Consider the following 19203-nt stretch of genomic DNA (forward strand, 5'->3'; position numbering starts at 1 on the left):
CTTTTCCAATGAATTGGCTCTTTGCATCAAGTGGCCAAAATATTGGAGCATCAGCTTCAGCATCTGTCCTTTCAAAGAATATTCAGGGTTCATTTCCTTTAGGATTGACAGGTTTGATCTCCTTGCCATCCAGCAGACTCTCAAGAGTCTTCTCCAGCACCACAGTTCAAAAGCATCAGTTCTTTGGCTCTCAGCCTTCTTTATGGTCCAACTCTACATCCATACATGACCACTTGAAAAGCCATAGCTTTGACTAGATGGACGCTTGGCAGCAAAGTGATGTCTCTGCTTGGGAAGTCCCTACCACTGTTTTTAATTTGAAATGTTGTAACAGAATCCTAACTGAACTTCTGGATTTATTCTGGCCCTCTTTCCATCCCAGAGCATCTCACTACTCCTGCTACCAGTCCTCGCCACTCCTGTAACCCGTGGTCCAGCTCTATGTTCTGCCAATGCTCCCTCCTAGGTTAACATTATCCCATCTCCATCCAAGTAAGATGCCTGTTATTCACCTGCCTACCCCAGACAAAGCCTCACAGTCTTTGTTGGCCGCTAGCAGTATTTCTCAGAGTGTCGGTTTGCTGTGGTTCAGTCCCCCGCGCAGCCTCCTGTGTGGTGGCTGTACATCTGTTTCATGTTTTTCCTTTCTCACATGCTTTCCTGTGCATGTTTCTATTTTGGACCTTTTGCAATTTGGGCTTGTTAGTGCCCCATGACACTACATGTCTTACTTCAGTAGCATTTCCTCTCTCACAGGAATTGTCCATACTTACAGTGTCATGATTTCACATTTCCAAAACCCCCATCTCATATCCTGGCTTCCCAGGTGGTGCAGTGCTAAATAACCCACCTGCCAATGCAGGACACAAAAAACGCTGGTTCGATCCCTGGGTTGGGAAGATTCACTGGAGGAGGACATGGCAACCCACTCCAGTATTCTTGCCTGGAGAATCCCATGGACAGAGGAGCCTGGCAGGTTATAGTCAATAGGGTTGCAAAGAATTGGACACACCTGAAGCAACTTAGCATGCATGTATCTCAAGTCCACTATGCTATCAACTGGATTCTCCAACTATGGAGATTCCCTCCTATTTCTTTAAGTCCTTTGATGTTTCAAACCCAAAGGAAAGAATTTAACATTTTCTGTGCATTCACTATATGCCTGGCATTGTGTTACCTTATATATCATTTAATTTCATTCAAACAATAAGTGCTAATGGCAAAGGCATTCATTTGCATATCCTTTAGAAATAAGAAATATGAAATTCAGAGAATTTTGGTCAATGTGTGAAGGTCATGTATAGACCAATCAGTAGAATCAGACTTCCATTTGAAATTTTGGCTCCAAGATATAAACCATTAAGCGGTACACTTGGAGAATGTATTTATATTCTGTTAAAAATACGAGATTTCATGGCCAGGTTTTGCTAGATATCCTATAAAATCAAGCAGGTCTTCCTTTTGGTCCATGGTAACAAGCTCTCCATTTCTCCCCTCTCTGCTCTCTCATTGTTTCTCCTAGAAGATAAACCAGTTTTTAGTGCAACACCACAGGGACTTGGAAGACATCTGCTTATAGCAGGATTGAGCTTCTGGCAACACTTGGACAGCTGAAACTGTTCCTTACTCATTTATATCTATTTGATGATGTATATTTAGGGGACTTCTTTGGTGGTCTGGCAGTTAGGAATCTACACTTCTACTGCAGGAGGTGTAGGTTCAATCCCTGTTCGGGGAACTAACATCCCTCATGGCCCAAGGTTCGGCCAAATTTTTTTTAAAGGAGGGTGAGTGCAAAAAAAGATAATGTATTACCTGGAGGAGGGCATAGCAACCCACTCCAGCATTCTTGCCTGGAAAATCCCATGAACAGAGAAGCCTGGCGGGCTACAGTCCATAGGGTCACAAAGACTCTGACACACCTGAAGCAGCTTAGCACAGCACACAACGCATATTTTATTTAGATGAAATCAGCCATGTCTTTGGACTGTGGGGGAGTAGAGAATATTTGCATGATATTGAATCTGGTTAAAAGTAGAACATTGGCCTTTACCACTGGGCATCCATCTAAGTTCCGTTAGTATCCGCTCTGAGGCATACTCCTTAGGGATCCATTCTTACCACCTGTCAGATGAGACTGGGCTTCCCTATTATAGATTCTTATATCTCAATTCTCAGTTATTTTTAACTTTAAAAAAGGTATCTTAAGTGTGAAGTTTTTAGAGCTATATAAGTGGGAAGAGTGCCAGAGTCAGAAAATTTGAGTCACAGGACAATGGCTAAAGTTTACTGAGCACATACTGTGTATGGCAGGCATAGCTATACGTGCTTCTCATTGGTTTTTTTGTTTGAACTCCACAACAGCTTGAGAAAAAATGATTATTTGGCTGAAGAACTAGAAGACTAGATGGGGCTATGTAATGTCCCCAGTGTTGCATAGCTAATGTGTGCTAAAGCTAAGATTCAGATCTCTGTGGTTTTAACCACCTCTCTATGCTACTTCCCAGCTCAGCCATTCCCAGCCTGAGCCCTGTGAGGTCATTGAGCTTTCCTAGATACTTTATGCATGGAGATAATAACAATTGCCTTACCGGCAGGGAGCACAAAGACTTTGATCCCATTGAAAAATATTTATAAGAATAATGGTTTATCATTGTATGAAATCATCAGTGCCAATAATAACATGTACCACCATCTTCCTTAGCATTTCTTAATGAGGGTGAATGAAAAGAATGAAAAAGCTGGCTTGAAACTCAATATTAAGAAAACTAAGATCATGGCATCCTGTCCCATCACCTTGTGGCAAATAGGAGGGGAAAAAGGGAAGCAGTGATGGATTTTATTTTCTTGGGCTTCAGAATCACTGTGGGTGGTGACTGCAACCATGAAATTAAAAACAAACAAACAAACAAACAAAACACTTGCTCCTTTGAAGAAAAGGAGTGACGAACCTAGACAACATATTAAGAAGCAGCAACATCACATTGCCAGCAAAGGTCTATACAGTCAAACCTGTGGTTTTCCCAGTAGTCATGTACAGATATAAGAGTTGTACCATAAAGAAGGATGAGCACTGAGGAGTTGACTCTTTTAAATTGTGGTCCTGGACTCTTGCATGTCCTTTGGACAGTGAGGAGATCAAATCAGTCAATCTTGAAGGAAATCGACCCTGAATATTCATTAGAAAGACTGATGCTGGAGCTGGAACTCCAATATTTTGGCCACCTGATGCGAAAAGCCCACTCCTGGAAAAGACCCTGATGCTGGGAAAGACTGAAAGCAAAAGGAGAAGAGGGTGGCAGAGGATGAGATGGTTAGATGGCATCACCGACTCAGTGGACATGAATTTGAGCAAACTCTGGGAGAGAGTGGAGGACAGAGGAGCTTGGCGTGCTGCAGTCCATGGGGCTGTGAAGAGTCGGACACACCTGAGTGACTGAACAATGACAATGAGTTGTATGGAGAGATAGCAAGATCATTCTTATAATTTTAGAGGCAAGAAAAAACAGATGAAAAGATATAAAATAATAATGATTAATATAATATGTAAAACTGTGTATAAAAATACATGTGCTTTCTCAATGCTGTATTTCTGACCGTAAAACTTTAGAGACTCCCTAGTGGAAGCACACAGTGTTGGCTCTTCCTTTGTGCCTGGATAATGCTGTAATCTCATCATTTCGTTTTTTTTTCCCCAGGAGGGTCAGAGCAGCAGGTGAGAGAGCCTGAGACAGGGTCTCTTCCTCTGCCCGCCTGCCAATCCACAAAGCTCTACATGACCACATACAGTTGTTTCTTAAAGAATCAGACACAGGCACTGTCATCTCCCCAGGAAGTTTCTCAGCCATTGTCAGAATTCATTTTCAATGACATGACATAATGGACTTGGGGTTTCATTAACCGACAGAACACTCTGAGAAATCCTTTGTTTGAGCAGGAGAGAACTCAGACAGAAGGCAGGATTTACTTGGTCAACAGAACATTATAGAGGACTTCCAGAATCGAAGCTTTGTATTTAGCTTTCTTCCCGCTTTGGGTTCTGAAGACATGCCCTTAAGGCCTCCGTGTTAGGGTCTTGGGGAAATAAGAAGGATGGGATGGACTGGGGACCCATGCTAGCTAGCTCATGCAAGCAGGGTTCTAGACTTCAGTAGAAGGCTCTCCAGTCTCCCTGAGAAAGGGGTCAGCTTAGGGTCAGTAGCTAAGCATGATTAAGAGTAGGGTGCCTTCTGTCTAACCTCTGACAGTACATCTGGCCAAGAAGGGCTAAGACCTTGTAGCAGCTTGTCACATCCTCTCGAAGCCAGGGCAGGTGACAAGGTAGGGAAAGTGAGATGCTTTTGACATGCTTTCAGTGGAAGTCGTGAACAGAGGGACAGCAGGGTGAGAAGGTGATACACGTGTACGTAGAACAAAGTGCATGTTTTCTCACAAGCAGGACCTCTTGCTTGGAGTCTGGCACTGTTCTTCTGCCTTCAGTTTTTTGCTTTTCCACCTGGTGATGCATCCTCTTTCACTGCAGGTGTTCATTCAGTGCGCTTTGACGTGAACCCTTCTCTGAGCTTCTCCCCCAGGTTATGGGTTCTTTTTCCTTGTTCGCTCTACTTTGTATGGATCCTGTTTGTAGGAATCTTCACCTGATGAAGAACGGCAGATTCTTTGACTGATGAAGAATGGCAAAACCACCATTCCATTGATGGTTTACCTGCTTATCTATCTTTTAGGACAGTGAAGCCATGAGCACCACAGAAGACATCTTTTACTGTATATTTCAAGGACCAAGCTTTACCCAGCACCTAGCGGGTATGCCAATCAATGAGGATGAATGAACATTCTGTCTGAAAGCCCTTTAGGCACCAACAGATTGGGAATCTTGGATAAGATTGTTTTCATATATCAATGATACTCTCTCAATTCCTCCCACCATGAGGTGGGAGTGGGAGGGAGACTCAAGAGGGAAGGTTAATATATATACATAGTTATGGCTGATCCGTGTTGTTGCGTGGCAGAAACCAACACAACATTGTAAAACAATTATCCTCCAATAATTTTTTTTTCATAGTTTCTTCCTAAATTCAGTGGCTGTATCAGCACCCATCTCCAAGGGGTAGCTCCCGGGATTCAGCTCCTTGAGTTATAACTCATGAGGCTGCATGCCCAGGGTCCCCCTTGCACACTGCCTCTATGTCTTTTCTAGGAATCTTTCCCAGCATCAGAGTCTTTTTCAATGCTTTCTTGCTGCCAGGCCGGGTGGCAGCTTAGGTTTCCACCTGGCCCTGATGACGTCAGGAGAGCGGAGGGAGAGCAGAGTGCCTGTCGACCAGCCCTGCTTGTTCTCTTAACTGTTCCCATCGTCTTGTTCCCTTTCATTGATGCCGGTGGGGTGGGGGCTCAGGTCTGCCCTGGGTCCTGCTAATACTAGGAAGGGGGAGAGCTGATGAGGCTGCCTGGCAGCCTTGTTCTGTTTCCTTGATGCCACTTGAGTGCAGATGTTAAACTTCACACTGGTCCCCACGGATGCCGTGTGTGGGTTGGGGGATGTGGAACCCTTCCTTGGCCTACCATGTTCGATCTAGGAGGCCAAGATTTTGGCTAGTCTCTGCTGGTTCCCTGGCAGAGGGATTGGGGTGCCTCCTGGGGTGGGGTGCTAGCTCAGTTCCCCTTGGTCCTGTTGTGGGACTTTGGTTTTTCTGTTGGAGTTTGAGAAGAGTTGAGAAGTTACTACCAAAGCAGTTTTTTGTTTAAAAAAAAAAAAAAACTGTTAAATGATCCATTTTCTAGAGGAAGTAGGCTTTTCTTGGACTTTTTTGATTTTGCCTGTTGTGTGTGGTTTCAGGTGGGAGGCTTCTGCAGTGCCCTGTCTGGATACAGTGCTCAGTTGTATCTGACTCTGCCACACCATGGACTGTAGTCCACCAGTTTCCTCTGTCCATGGAATTTTTCAGGCAAGAACACTGGAATGGGTAGCCATTACCTACTCCAGGGGATCTTCCTGACTGAGGGATTGAACCTGTGTCTCTTGTGTCTCCTGCATTGGCAGGCAGGCCCTTTACCACTGTGCCACCTGGGAAGCCCCCATATTACACGTGATTTTAGCCAAAAGGTGGAGTAGGGATACAGACAAGGCCCAGCAAAGAGACCCAAGAGTGTACCACCACATTGTTCCTTGAGTCCTGGGGTCCCTAGGAAGTCTGCCCGCTTTTGTGCCATCTTCCTATTCTTGTTTGTTGTTTATGGTTTTCTGGTCATAGGGTGAGAAACTAGGAGAGTGAAACTGCTTCATATTGGCCAGAGTTAGTATCCATTTATGGCTCAAACATGGACACAGTGACTTAAAATTGTGGCTCGGCCTTTCAAACTACCACAGGCAGTGTGAGCAAAGACCCCTCAACCCATTTTGCTTCTGGTTCCAGTCCTGTTAGGTGCCTGTTCCTAACAGCCTGGCAGAGGGGTCTCCTTGAGGACAGGCAGTGTGTCTCACTCACCTCTGCATTCTCTGTGCCTAACCCTTGCTTAGAAGATGCACGGTAATTGTTTTGAGTGAATAAAAGCAAGGGCTCTTTTAGCAGAACTGGAGAAGCCTTTCTCTATGACACGAAAAAACCTGATGGGCTTTTTCAGTGTAGAATCTAGATCAACTCTGACCTTGTTTTGCTCTTCAGCGGATGTGTGATGTGGAGGCAGGCAGGGTCTGCAGCCTCCTGCAGGCGACTGAGGACTCTCAAGGCGAACACTCCCCAGGAGGTGCCCGGCTATAGCATCACTTCCTTCCTGGCCTCCTGGTCCCCCAGATGTGTAGTTAACTCAGCAAGGTGAAGTGCCTGTCTCAGCCTGCCTGGTCATTATCCACGTGAGGACAGTATGTTTGTGTGTGTGTGTGTGTGTGTGTGTGCACGCGCACGCTCAGTCGTGTCCAACTCTTTGCGATCCCATGGATTACGGCTCACCAGGCTCCTCTACCGATGGGATTTTCCAGGCAAGAATAATAGAGTGGGCTGCCATTTCCTCCTCTACCCAGCATCTCAGCTCTGAGCTCCTCATCCCCGCCCCCACCTGGACAGGCGAAGGGCTGAGGTCTGATGCCCAGGCCGGCAGAGGGGGTGAAGTGTGGCTCAGAGACATGTGCTGTGTGTCCCTGGGGTGTTGTCTAACCTCTCTGAGCTCTGAGATATTCCTCTGAGGAACGGGGCTGCAAATAGGAGGCCTTGCCCCAGGGGGTACCCGGGGCTCCTCCTGCACAGCTGGCCACGGGATCTTCCCGACCCAGGGATCGAACCTGCATGTCCTGCATCTCTCACATTGCAGGCAGATTCTTTCCCACTGTGCCACCTGGGGCTGCCTCTAGTATCAGTGGCTGTGTTGGGCCCTGCATGGTGACCTGCTGGCAGGGTTGGGGAGCTCCTGGTTGTGGCATCCCAGTCGATAGTGGACTTCACTAGGAGCTGCCTGATTAGGAGAGAGAAGGCAGGCAGCTGAGAACCAAAGAGAGAGAGACTGATGGAGCGAGCATGGCAGAAGGATGGAGAAGCAGAGCGCAGAGGGAAGAGATGCTCCTCCTTTATTTTTACCAGTTTTGTGATTGGCTCTCTGGGCAGCTTTGAGCTACTTTCTTCCTTCTCAGCATGCAAAAATATTTGATTGCCCAGGAATAAAACATCAAAACCTAAAATGTAATTAGATGTAGGAAATATTGATGGGGTGCCAGAAGCATTTGGGACGCTGATGTGACAGAGAGGAGCTGTCTCTTTATGAGGAGAAGATCAGAAGGTAGCGAAGCCCAGCTCCTTGCAGGTGGATCCCTCTGAGCTCCGAGTGACAATATTGACTCCATCACCACACGTATCAGTAAAACGATTATTGATATCAACCAGGCAAGATTAGAGGGAGGGGGGAGTGGAAACCAGAGGAGAGCTGATTTCAATCGGTAATGATACCAGAGTCAGATTTCATAAAAACAAACTAATTATTTTTGATTCTGTGATCTTTGGAACTCTTGGCTGCTACTCGAAAAACTGGGTTCATCCGTCTCCAGGCGGCAAGCCCTGGCCCTCCCGCCCCCGTCCTGCTGTGTGTGCACTGAGCTTGGCTCTGGACAGAGGCTCACAGTCCCTTCTGGAACCTTCTTCTCCTCTTTCCACTGCTCCCTGCAAACTCACATCTAGGCCACTACTTTTTACTATTCTTGGCACAACTCTCTGAACTCTAGGAAACAGCACATGACTCTACTGTCTGAGATGGTTTCCTAAATATTTTATGTAGAATGAAAACCATTCAAGGGTGGAAGCCTGTTTGGAAGGTTTCTGCTTGCCAGGCAGTGCCGGTTTCAGAGCTGGGCCCAGGGAACAAGGGCCAAGGGGCTGACACCGCAGCTCGGAAAGGCTCTGCTCTGTCCCCATCCTCATGTCTCCATCTTTCCTCCTGCAGTCACTCCGTGTCATCGGCCCTTTACGGGGCTGGACCGGCTTTGCTTTTCCAGAAGGATGGTGGCAGGAAATTAAAGCCTGTCACCTGTCAGGCCTTCTGTGGCGTGTCCTGGATAAACAGGGTACAGTGGCTCATGGCGTTACTAAGCACGAGGGCTGAGGGTGGCCACCAAGCATCAGAGAGGCTTTCCCGTGGACAGAAAATGCAGAGACCTCACAGCAAGCTGGTCAAATGCTAGTGATGCCAGGCCTTGAGATCTCCCCAGAGCTGGCATCCTGGTTGACAAGCATGGCTCTTTCTGGTTACAACAAGGTGTATTTCATTACTAAAACCAATAATACATAGAAGTACTATTGTTTATAGTTAGAATGGACACTTGTACATGCATGCCTGCTCAGCTGTGTCTGACTCTTTGTGACCCCGTGGTCTGTAGCCTGGCAGGCTTCTCTGTCCAGGCTTGGGATTCTCCAGGCAAGGATACTAGAATGGGTTGCCATTTCCTCCTCCAGGGGATCTTCCTGACCCAGGGATTGAATCTGTGTCTCCTGAATTACAGGTAGATTCTTTACCACTTGTGTCATTGGAAGCCCTATGAGCACTTTTTTATGGACTAAATATTTAATCCCTACCTCCAAAATTCATATGTTGAAACCCTTGTTGTTGTTCTTTAGTTACTAAGTCATGTCTGGCTCTTTGCAACCCCATGGACTGTAGCCCACCAGGCTCCTCTTTCCATGGGATTCTCCAGGCAAGAATATTGGAGTGGGTAGCCATTCCCTTCTCCAGGGGAATCTTCCTGACCCAAGGATCGAACCCTTGTCTCCTGCATTGGCAGGCAGATTCTTTACCATTGAGCTACCAGGGAGTCCCCCCACCACAACCCCTGCATTAAGTTTGGATGAGATCATGAGTCTGAAGCCCTCAGGAATGGAGTTAGTACCCTTATAGAATCACAAGAGCATTTGCTTCCTCTCTCTCCTTCCTTGCGAGGATACAGTGAGAGGTCCACAGTCAGTGACCCAGACGAGGTCCTCACCAGATCCTGACCATACTGGCTTCCTGATTTCAGACTGTCAGCTCCAGAACCATGAGAAATAAGTTTATGTCACTTAGAAGCCACTCAACTGGCGAGGTTTGGTTAGAGCCGCCTCAACTAAAACAGCAGTGCTTGCTGAGCGCTTATTATTTTCAAGGTCCTGGATCCATCTCTGTATGCAGCATCTTAGTGTTTCCTCACCATAAATCTGGGAGTTATTATCCTCATGGTATGGATGACAAAATAAAGCTCAGAAAACTTAAACAGTTTGCCCCAAATGACTCGGGAGTTAATGGTGTGGCCTTCAGCAAATCTGAAATTAAGCCACTTCCAATGCCCATAACCTTAAAAACCGTGGAGCCACTGATGAAAATGGCAGAACTCAAAATATCTGAGTGTACTGGAGAGGAACTTTCTCTGGGGAAGCTTGGTTAGAGGGCAGCAGCACCTTTGGGAGATTTGGGTCATGATAACACTCCAAGGAAATAGAATAAAAATAATAGTGACTGTACTTCTACCATGTAGCCTTTTGTTAAATTAAATATATCAGTGCAGTACTAAGTCCCCCACATCCGAATGAGTTCTGTTCCAAGAGCACGTTCATAAGAGCAATTTGTTGATAAATCTAACAAACTTAGCCTCATCACCCAACTAACACAATTGGCTATATAGTACTATACTGTAATAGGTTTATAATATTTTTCACACAAATAGTACATAAAAAACAAACACACACACACACAAAAAAAACAAACACAAAAAGTAAAGAACGCATTTTTAACCTCACAGTTCAGGACCTTGAAAAATACAAGAGTACAATACCACAGCTGGCGTACAGGGGCACCTTCGCATCTTTGAAAGTTCACACCTAGAAGGTTCATACGTAGGGGACTTACTGTATATTTTCCAGGCAAACAGAATCTACAGGTTTGGGAAGTGGTGCTATAATTTTCCATCTCCCAGTCTGAGGAAACTAGATTCGGTGAGGTCCTACGCTGCGTCCTGGGCCAGGCTGCTGATAACCGCACAGTCGGACCTCCAGTCCACCCGGGTCAGCCCTCACCATCCTGCTAAGCCACCTTTAAAGATCCACAGGCGACGCTCTTGCAATGCCCTGTGTCCCACACATGAGGACACAGAGCGTGTGTGTCCCGTGTCCTAAGCGTGGTGCCCTGGCTTTCACCCGGCCTCGTTGGGTCCTTGACTCCAGCCTAATTTCCTCCATTCTTCCTTCCAGTTCCTGTTAAGGCAGAGCAGTCAGAAGCAGTGTCTGGGTCCCTTTGCTCCTCTCTTCTGAATCCACATCCACACTGTCTCAGCTGCCACCAGGCCCTTCTTTGGGGCTATAGGCCCCCCAGGGAGAGTGAGAGCCAGTCTTATCAGAGCAGTGCCCCTGGGGCTTGTGGAGGGGTTGAAGGCAGTACATTTTTATATTGGTCTTTTGAAATGTCTTATTATAAAAAAACAATTTTTTGAATCTAGGTTTAGATTTTTAAACATTATTTTGGATGCCCTGATTCTTCACCACTGTGTGTGGGTTCTTTGTTTCAGCCTTCAGGATTCTTTTGTTGTGGCACACAGGCTGACATGTGGGATCTTAGTTCTTTGGCTAGGGACTGAACCCATGTTCCCTGCGCTGAAAGGTGGATTCTCAACCACTGGACCACCAGGGAAGTCCCAGGGGCTCCTCCAGAGGGGGACTTTCTCCACCTCCTCCTCCTCCTCTTTCTCCTCATTCTTGACAGAGAGATCTTTCTTATAGGAGTTGCTTCAACAGAGTTTCATTTACACAACAAAGTGACAGGATAGAAAATGTTAGAAGTGATATCACATTAATATCTGGCATCTGGTACCCCTATTATGACAATTTTCCTGGTGACTCAGGCAACAAAGAATCTGTCTGCAGTGCAGGAGATGTGGGTTCAACCCCTGGGTGGGGAAGATCCCCTGGAGAAGGAAATGGCAACCCACTCCAGTATTCTCACCTGGAGAATCCCATGGACAGAGTAGCCTGGCGGGTTACAATTCATGGGGTTGCAAAGAATCAGGCATGACTGAGCAACTAACACATACCCCTACTATGTGCCCATAACGTCATGCATCATCTCTAAGCTACACAACAAGAGGTCTTATAGATATATAGTGATGTGGTTTTATCATCCACATTTTGCAGGTGACAGAACTGTAGCCTGGCATAGCTGAGCACCTTACTGAAAGTCACAAAGCTGGAATAGGATGGAGCTGGAAGGAAAGCCCCGGAATGCCCAAATCTAAACACTCTCTACTACCCCCGGGGATGGTGTTACTCTGTAAACATCTCTTGCAGATGTTGAGCTCATAGTCCCCCCCTGCTTCTGTTTTTAAGTCATCAGTTCCATGGCTTAGCGGTAGTTGGGGACAAGTGGCCATCCGTTGTAAGCCTGTCTCAAAGGTCTGAGGAAACCTACAAAACAAAGTCATCAGCCCCTCCCTTCCAGGAACACACCGGTTCTAGATGAAGAAACAGACGGGAGGGGAGGGAGGTAAAAGAAGGAGTTGACAGTTGACAGACAGATGGGCAAAGATGAGAAGGGCTAGCAAGCCATCCAAGTGGGAAGGGTGCCCAGGGCAGTGGGATCACAAGTGCCCTGGTGCTGAAATACAAGAGTCGTGTGGAATCACAGCAACATGATGGAGCTAGTGCAGGAGTGTGGGAAGAACAGGGAGATAACAAATAAGGGGGACCCAGAGGGGACAGGAAGATGGGACCAGAGACTATAGCATCCTTGGATTCTAGGAGAAGTGGCCTGATTTCTTCCTCTAGGAGCAGAGGGTGCAGAGAGAACATGGCTCTCTGCCCCCACACGCACCATCTCGTGGATGCAAATTAATACTGCCAAATAGTCTTTCTTTTTAAAGCTTTCTCACTCTGGCCTGATCACTCAAAAAGGAGGCTCGTGGAAAGGAGGAGCAAACTGATGTGGGAGCCGCGTGTCTGTCTGCCTGAGCCGGGAAAGCAGGCGTCCTCCCCTTCCAACGATACACCTTTTCCAAGAGCTGACAGTCCTGACAGCCCCTCCGTCACCACGGCGGCATTCTGGGTGTGAGAGCTGAGCCATGACAGGGACCGGCACCCCAGACAGAAACACAACGCACAGCCGGGGAAGGTAAATGATGGTACACACGGCATTTATCTCTGAGGTTGTTCCCCGAGCAAAACCAATTACTGGCCTTTTCCTTGCGAACGTGCAGTGAGTGTTAACTTACTGGAGGCTGGGGTGAAAAGACGCTATGATGCATCTTTGTGATATTCATGAGTCTGCTGAGAGTTTCAAGGCAAAGGATTTAGTATTTCTGGGCTTCTGCAGGCGGGGAGGGTGTGAAGTGCATCTGAGACGAGCTCTAAAGAGCAGGGTATTGAAGTGGTACTTTGTATAACAGGTGCACTTAGGAAATGCAGGTGGAAGTTGGGATCAGCCTGGGAGAGGAGGAAGGACTGATCATGTCAATAAAAGACCTGCTAAAGGGCAAATTCACTGCCCTTTCCAGAGAACAGTGGGAGGGTTTTTTGCTGAGCTACCTAGCAATCACCATGTTAAATTGGCATGCAGGGCCAGATGTCCCCAAATGATGCAGGACTCACTGCCCTCTCTGCCAGGACTAAGGCTACCCAAACATGTATTCATGGCCTGTCAGAGCAGACTTTGCATCACAAAGAACCATCTCTTAGCTGTGCTGTCCAGTGGGAGACTGGGATGGTCATGAAAGGAGAGCCGATGCTGTGGCCTCATGTTGAAGTTTCCATCCCCAGGCTTGGCCAGAGTTACAGGGCTCTGGTATCAGTCCCGTGGGGCCGGCCAGCCACCCACCTCTGCCTTCTCTATCTCCCTTGGGTTTCTCTGTGCAGGTATCTCCTTCTTCCCCTCTGGGGGCACTGTGATTGGTTTCATAGTTTTTGTGTTGCGTGAAGGTATCAACCAAAAGGGACCAGGAGAATCTCAAAATTCAGAAGAACTCCATTGCAAAGCCATGTGCATGGGGAACTGTGTTTGCACGAGAGGCTGCTTTTTTTTTTTTTCTCTGATGTGCTCAGAGAAGAGCTATAGGCAGGTGGTGGCCTTGCTTCTCCCCTCACTTCTCCTTTACTCACAGGGGTGAGCAGGACTGAGCAGGAACCCCAGAGACCTGGGCTGAGCTGGGTGAGCAGATGCAGTGGGCAGAGAAGCCTGCTAGGCAGGAGATACAAGACACTTATGGAGGGCAGTTAGCCCTAGACACACTCAGAGCCCTGTGCTACCTTCCAAAGTACTCAGCTACAACTCTTGGGGAGCAAAATCAAGGCTCCTCACTTATACAGACAGTCAGCTGTCTCTTCTATTATCCCTTTGATTCAAATGGATTCATTCTCTCCTGGAATTAAGAGGGTACCCTAAACTCACGTTTATTTTAGAAGCAAATAAAATGAACAGAGCCACAAAATTGTATTGGAGCTGAGAAGGGTCTCAGAGACCCTCTGTCTTAGGAGTTGCAAAGCACTAGCTGGTGAACATACTTATTTGACACTTAGAGTTTTATTTATCATTCATTCATTCAAAAGGAGAAGAGGTGGCAGATAATGAGGTGGTTAGATAGCATCACCAACTCAATGGACATGAGTTTGAGCAAACTCCGAGAGATGGTGAAGGACAGGGAAGCCTGCCGTGCTGCAGTCCATGGGGTCACAAAGAGTCGGACACGACTTAGTGACTGAACAACAACAACAGAATTCATTCATTTACTTATTTATTTGTTTTCAAAAGGTGCTCCTAAACACTGTATGCTTTCCCAGGGCCTCATTGTCCCCATTCCCTACCACGTTCATTTGCTGTGACTCTTTGTATAGTCAGCCCGGTTCTTAGAAGCCTTTGAACTTCTCTTGCTCTTTCCACTTCCTCATTTTACAGATGGAGAAGCTGAATTCCAAAAGAGTAGGTGGTATGCCAAGTACATGTCACCAGTCATTGGAAAGGGTTCAACTTAGAATTGGTCTCCTCTTTCCCTTGTGCGCTGCTATTCCCTTCACATTGAGATGCTTCCCAAGTCTTGAAATGACCTCACTGTATTTAGCTCAATTTTAGCTTCACTTTAACCACCTTTGTGGTCTTACTGGAGCCTACCAGACTGCATGTTTTTTTTTTCTCCCTTACAAAGGGGAATTGGAAGAGGGTAGACACCTTCAGCCTCTTCTTTATTGTCTCCCGAAGGTCTGAGATGATGTACAATTGCAGTGAGTTGTGAGCAGTATCAAGGCTGCCTCCTTCACTTTGACTGCATCTTATCCTTGTCTATGGCCATATCACCCCAAACACACCTGATCTTGTCTAAACACCTCTCCTCCTGACCTCAGCCAAATTCTTCCCTGCTCTGTCTCTACCTCCCCTGACGCTCTGTCCATTCCTGCTCAGCTTCTTCTCTTCTAGAGGATTTTTCTTGCCTCCCAGTCTTGCTCGGCCATAATCTGTCGAGCAGCTTATGTGTCCCCCTGGATGATCCAGTCACCAAGAGTGGGGTTCTTGGAACTCACATACTCTCCCCAGCTTCTTAGCCGCCTTGTTTCCTGTTATCGGCCTGCTTCCCCTTTCCCATGGCTTCTAGCTCTATTTTGCTTTTTGGTCCAGAACTCTCTGGATTATGCATTTTTAAGAGCAAAATGATGCTTCAAATCCTGCCCTCCATAACTTTCCACTTTCCAAAATTCTACAGAGAATGTTGACCTCTGTATTCAGAATGGCCTGGGTAGAGGAGACAGATAGAAAGAGGCTACTCTTTTAGGTTTGATAGCTGTCTCATGATTCAGGCTGTGATCTGCTTTACAAAATGATCTCTAATGGGTTCATAGTGCTGCCACCTCTTGGCCTCTTGGAGGAAATCCCTAACAAATGTCCATTCATCCATCCATCCAACAAACAATATACTACCAAAAAAGTGACCAAGTCTCTCAGTGTCTGCCTGCGTAGATTTTACCTCTTGGTGGAGGAAGATAGGTAATATAGAACAAGTAAATGAACAAGATGATTTCTGCATGTTATGCAGAACATATAGCCAGATGATGTACGAGAAAGTGATGGGTTTGGAGGGACTTCTTTACACTACATGGCAGACAAAGGCCTCACTAGATAGGTGATATTTAGCCTGAAAGATACAAAGAAATCAACCAGATTAAGCTCTGAGGAAGAATGTTTCAGACAATGGGGACTGACAGGTGTAAGAGTCCCAGGACTGAAAAAAGCTTGATATGTTAGGGAAAAGGAAGGCAGGCTAATATGGTGAACCATAATTATAGAGTTGGATAATGAGAGGAGTTGGGATCAGAATCTGGTAAGGAACTTGGAACTTTTCTCTAAATCTAATGGGCAGCCATTAGAGGGTTTTAAGTATTAATAGGAAAGTGATATATTACAATGTATTTTTTGTTATAATACCAAGACTGCAAGATGGAAAATGGGTATTTGCATTTTCTCCCTTGCTGGCTTTGATAAAACAAGTTGCCATGTCGAGGAGGGTTATACAGAAGGAGCAGATGAGGACCTCTATCCAACAACCAAATAGAAAGTGATTCCCTCAATCCAATGGCCCAGAAAAAATTGAACCTTGTTAACAACCATGAAAGGAAGGTTGGAAGCAAGTCTTTCCCTGTTCAAGTCTTCAGATGAGATGCCACCCAGGCAAAAACTGGATTCCAATATTATGAATGACCCTGAAGTAGAAGACCCAACTAAACTATGCTCAAACTCCTAACCCATAAAATCTATGAGATAATAAATACTATTATGTTCAGTTTTTATGGATAAATTTGTTGCATTTTTTTGATGCACCCCATAAAGTATTTGAGTGACCAGTTAATTGAATGTCAGCAGTCATGAAGAGATAAACAAAGATTGTATATTAACAAAGATATGTGGAATCTAGAAAAATGGTACAGGTGAACCTATTTTCAAAGCAGAAATAGAGATTGTAGTTGTAGAAAAGAAACATATGGAAACCAAGGCGGAAGGGGGCATGGGATGAACTGGGTGCTTGGGATTAATGTGTATAGACACTACTATGTACAAAATAGATAACTAAGGAGAATCTACTGTATAGCACGGGGAATTCAATGATCTGTGGTGACAAAGTAAATATAGCTGATCCACTTCACTACACAGCAGAAACTAACACAATATTGTAAAGCAACTAAGCTCCAATTAAAAAAAAAGCCAATCATCTTGTTAAAAGCAAAATTAGGGTCTAAAATATTAAGGAGGTCCCATTCTTAGGAAGCATACCAAAAGATTCTAAGATTTAATGATTATGTTGGCATAATTAGCATCTGTGGGGACAGTTCATAGTCAGAATTTCCAGTAGTACAAAAGAAGACTAAATAAAGGCCCAGGTTTACTTAAGGTCAGTCTGCGTGAATCCCTGTTACTGCAGCTCATTATGTCAGTTACTGTATTGGAGTTCTCACTTCCAAGGATGTGTTGTTTTTGTTTTTTTAGTTGCTAAGTCATGTCCGACTCTTTTGAGACCCCGTGGACTCCAGCCCACCGCTTCTTCTGTCCATGGGATCTCCAGGCAAGAATACTGGAGTGGTTTGCCATTTCCTTCTCCAGGGGATCTTCCCTTCCCAGGGATCGAACTTACATCTCCTACACTGGCAGAAGGATTCTTTACCACTGAGCTACCAGGGAAGTCCAACATCCAAGGAGAAACCACTGATAAGACTAAAAGTATGAACTGTTGAATCCACAATTGCTATTAAAAGAATCTCAAACCTCATAAGCCCAAAGAACTACTTCTCTAATTATGGACATTCAAGTTACAACATGGAGTGGGGGAGACCGTGGACGGCAGATCAAGTATTTTCAGCTCTTATTATCCTTATTCATAAGATCCTAGCCACAAGGCATGCCGGAGCCTTTTTGGAATACATTTATGGAGACAATGAGGAAGTTAATTTCAGGTATCTGGGAGCAAACTCGGTGATAGCAATGGGCCCTGTAGACATAGGCAACTGTCTCATGCTCAGCATCTTTAGGGTCATGTTAATCTTTGGCTTGATTGAGACTATGCTAGTATTTAAGGTGCTGGGGAATAGGTCTGTTCAGGAAACAGAGATCCCAATCATAGTGGACATCTGTTCATGGACTAAGTGATTGATGTCAGTGTAGGTCAGAAGCCAGAGCTTAAAGTTTGGTGACAGGGTCCGGTCTTTTAGATTATGTACGGAAATTATATGTCAGCTTCAAGCTGTAGTTTATATCTCTGCCCTTGAAAGGAAATATTGGGATATGGCTTCCTGCTAAGGTAAAGTCTGTCTCTTGAGGCAGCATAAGATAATAGCCACAGATTCCACATACATGCATTAATATATGGTATTTGTTTTTCTCTTTCTGATTTACTTCACTCTTACGGCAGACTCTAGGTCCATCCCCCTCTCTACAAATGACTGATGTTCATCCTTTTTTATGGCTGAGTAACATTCCACAGTGGAGCCTGGTGGGCTGCCGTCTATGGGGTCGCACAGCGTCGGACACGACTGAAGTGACTTAGCAGCAGCAGCAGCAGCAACATTCCATTGTGGATGTGTACCATATATTCTTTATCCGTTCATCTGTCTGTGGACATCTAGGTTGCTTCCATGTCCTGGCTATTGTAAATAGTGCTGCAATGAACACTGGGGTGCATGTGTCTCTTTGAATTATAGTTTTCTCAGGGTATATGCCTGGGAGTAGGATTGCTAAGTCATATGGAAGTTCTCTTTTTAGTTTTTTCAGAAACATCCATACTCTTCTCCATGGTGGCTGTAGAAAATGGTAGAGATGAACCTATTTGCAGGGCAGGAATAGAGATCCAGATGTAGGGATCTGATACGTGGACACAGAGGGGAGTGGTGGTGGAGGGGCTGGAATGAATTGGGAAATTGGGATTGACGTATCTGCACTGCCATGTGTAAAACAGAAAGCTTTGGTCTCATTCCATTAGCTGGAACCAGTCATGTGACATTACCTTGATGCGAGGCAGGCTGGGAAATGTAGTCTCTGGCTTGACAGTCACTTCTCAACAACAATTCCACACCTGGAAGAGGATGTAGTCTTTCAGGGTCCACTAATTATCTCTGCCTCAGGTTTCCAATGAGACTACTGGAGCTCAGAGCAGATGCTCAAAAATTTGCACAGGCCTTAGAAGTGACAAAGTCTGCACTGGCAACGTGGAGAGAAAACTGTCAAACAGATGGATCTGATGTGACAGCTCCCCAGGGCTTTTGGATCTCATGGTCTCACAATTCCCAAGCAGATCTGATTAAGGGTCGAGGCTCTCAAGTCAGGTTGTCTTGGTTTTCAGCTTGGTGCAGCACTTATTAACTGCATGACTGTGGGCAAATGACTTCTCTCTTACATTTGGTTTTTGCATTTATAACATGGACCTAATGATGGTATCTCCATCAAATGTTTTTTTGTGAGAATTAAGTGAATTGTAAGCAAAGAGTTTAGATTGGTGCTTGGCAAACAGTTCTAAGTGTTACCTGTGACTCTTGCTGTTGTGATCTCCTGGTTCACTTGGGTCCAATATTGGTTCCATTTTGGGTTCATCTGCATCAGTATCAAGGCCCTTCATTCTGCAACCTCATACTCATTCATGTCATACTTTTGTGTCCATCCCCCAACCCTCATCACAACTTCCTCTCTTCTTCCTCAGCTTTAGGCCACTAGAATAAGTTTCCTTCTCCCTAAGAACATTTGTAA

Source organism: Cervus canadensis, chromosome 17, assembly GCF_019320065.1.
Source record: "Cervus canadensis isolate Bull #8, Minnesota chromosome 17, ASM1932006v1, whole genome shotgun sequence".
NCBI lineage: Eukaryota > Metazoa > Chordata > Mammalia > Artiodactyla > Cervidae > Cervus > Cervus canadensis.